At 46.3% G+C, this 2,865-nt stretch overlaps 1 pseudogene; it reads left to right on the top strand.

Annotated features, from left to right (window-relative positions):
• Positions 1 to 506: 506 nt before the first annotated feature.
• Positions 507 to 1,318, top strand: LOC101594591 (annotated as a pseudogene).
• The last annotated feature ends 1,547 nt before the right edge of the window (positions 1,319 to 2,865 follow it).

Here is a 2,865-nt window from a genome sequence, read left to right as displayed (position 1 = left end):
GCCTGACATGGAACAGCAGAAATGGAACTCACGTCTGACAGACACTGATCTACAGCACTTCTTGGTGCCCAATCTAGCACCCCACCTTCACAGATGGCCCAGATGGACTAGCCCACGGATCTGCCCTTTAAACTCACCAGCCAATCAGGTCTTCCCTTTGCCTCTAAACGCTCCTATCTTCTTCCTGTGAACGACTGCACCGGCTCTGCTCAGCTCAGCTCAGCTTTCTCTCTGCTCTGCCTGCCTACTTCTCTTCATCAGGGCCACAAGGATATATGTGAGTCCGACTTTCCCCTCACCCAGCCTGGCTGGTGGGGGAAACAGCACAAAACTGTTTCTTGGTTTGGGTGGCTTTTCTGCTTTATACTTTGGGTTGACTTCCTCTGCTTTCTTAATCTACCATGTGCAGGTTCTTCCCAAGTTTCCCTACACAAGCTCCCAGGTTCTGTTTTCCATGTGCCAGCAGCTTTACTCTAATTTCATCTTTAAAAGCCTCAGTTTGGAGCATGCGGCCAGGGAATCAGCCTCGGCAGCGAGCACAGTGTGTGCACACACACAAAGAGAAGGGGCCTTCAGGGCTGGGGTCGGGGTTCTCTAGGTCGGATGACGATCCGAGGGCCAGCACCAGCTCATCGTCCTCGTTATCCTCCTCCTCCTCCAACCAGCCAGCCGGCAAGGAAGCTGCCACCCCCAAGAAGGAGGAGAGTAAAGTCAGCATGAGCAAAAACTCGAAGCTCCTCTCCACCAGCGCCGAGGATCCAGAAGGAGCTGGCAGACATCACCTTAGACCCTCCACCAAACTGCAGTGCTGGTCCCAAAGGCCATAACATCTACGAGTGGAGGCCCACCATCCTGGCTCCTCCAGGATCTGTGTATGAAGGTGGCATGTTCTTCCTTGATATCACCGTCACACCAGAATATCCCTTCAAGCCTCCAAACGTTACATTTCGGACAAGAATTTATCACTGTGATATTAACAGCCAAGGCGTTATTTGTTTGGACATACTGAAAGACAACTGGAGTCCAGTCCTGACCATTCTAAAGTCGTCCTCCCTATCTGCTCACTACTAACAGACTGCAACCCTGCTGACCCTTTGGTGGGAAGTTTCGCCACTCAATATATGAGCAACAGAGCAGAGCATGACAGGACGGCCCGGCAGTGGACCAAGAGATAGCTACATAGACTGGGGCCTTGCGGTTCTCGCATTACTTGTCTGTCACAGAAGAGCTGCTCATGGTTTTGGAGGGGGTGGGAGTTGGTCAAGAGTAGGGTATTTCTATAACAGATATTATTCAGTCTTATTTCCCAAGATTTTGTTGTAACGTAAGTGTTGCAGTCCGTTTTGCATTGCTGTTAGAAATCACCCAACCAAGAGGAGCTTCTGGGAAAATGAAGTTTATTTTGGCTTAAAGGCTCGAGGGGAAGCTCCACGATGGCAGGGGAAAACGATGGCATGAGCAGAGGGTGGACACCACCTCCTGGCCAACAGAAGATGGACCACAGCAACAGGAGGGTGTGCCAAACACTGGCAAGGGGAAACTGGCTTTAATACCCATAAGCCCGCCCCCAACAATACACTCCCTCCAGGAGGCATTAATTCCCAAATATCCATCAGCTGGGAACCTAGCATTCAGAACACTTAAGCTTATGGGGGACACCTGAATCAAACCACCACATTCCGCCCCTGGCCCCCATAAACTGATATCCATACATGATTGTAAAATACAATGCATTTAGTCTGACTTTAAAAGTAAGGTATCTTGCTACAGTAGACAAAACTGGCAATAGCAACTTTTAAAACTGTCCGTTCTGCAATATCAGCTGATATGTAGTGCAGAGAAGGATGTATGTTTAGACATTTGGGTTCAGTTGCTTGTAGTCTATAATTTTAAAACAGCGTCATTTTGTACAGGTTATACAAATGGCCATTTATGTAAAGTCCTAAGACTACAAACTTTCTTGTTTTTAAAAAAACTTGAAATTTGTTTTCCCTTCTTGAAAGGGAACAATGATATTTAACAGTTTTTAGAGATTACCATCTCGTACGCATAAAATGGATACATGGCTAGAAAACACCATATAGGAAATGAGTAGCTAATGTGTTTTATTTTATAAAATGTACTTCAAAGGTTTGAATCAGGACTTTTGAAAACCTGTAATGAAACACCTTAAGCTGTTAACTGTAAGGTGTGGACTAGGCATCACTCAGTGGATTGGTTCTATGTTGTACGCTTCTTATGTCTATACTTGTTACTGTGCTAATAAACAATGTTAAAAACAAACAAAAAAAAGGCCCCAGTTTCAATTATTGGCCAAGGAGGGCCCTGATGCCCTCCCCAAATATTACAGGCTATTGACTAGGCTCTTGGTTTCCCACCAAAAATAGATGGTAAGACCCTATGATGAAGACTCCACATACTTGGTCTGCCAGGTGACTGAAAAACCCTGCTGGAACTGAGCTGAAAACCTCCTCCACATGGACCAGCTGACAGAAAGCTGGAAGAAGCCATGCTGCTTCAATGGAAGAGAGAGAAATCACGAGTGAAGACACTCAACAGTGGACACTGCAAGCCTTATATTTGGCCAGCCAGGCCAAATGAGCCAACTGGTGCAATAGTGATATGTCTGTTATGGGGGAAACCAACTGTCCTCTAATTGGATTGGAAGCCTGCTCCAAGGGAGGGAATATATCCCTGATACTGAAAACCTACAACAGGGGTAGCCATGAGCCCTAGGACTATAATGTCTGCTGTTGTCTGGCTAAAAGTATATACTATGCTCACCAAACTGCCCAGTAAGCACTTCTCTTAATGTTCATACCCATTACTAATGCTACTCTCACTTTTGGCTAGAGAACCTTCTCT

Source organism: Jaculus jaculus, chromosome 4 (genome assembly GCF_020740685.1).
Source record: "Jaculus jaculus isolate mJacJac1 chromosome 4, mJacJac1.mat.Y.cur, whole genome shotgun sequence".
NCBI classification, from domain to species: Eukaryota; Metazoa; Chordata; class Mammalia; order Rodentia; family Dipodidae; genus Jaculus; species Jaculus jaculus.
Note: the sequence above shows the minus strand (reverse complement) of the source record. Positions and strands in the feature narration are given on the sequence as shown.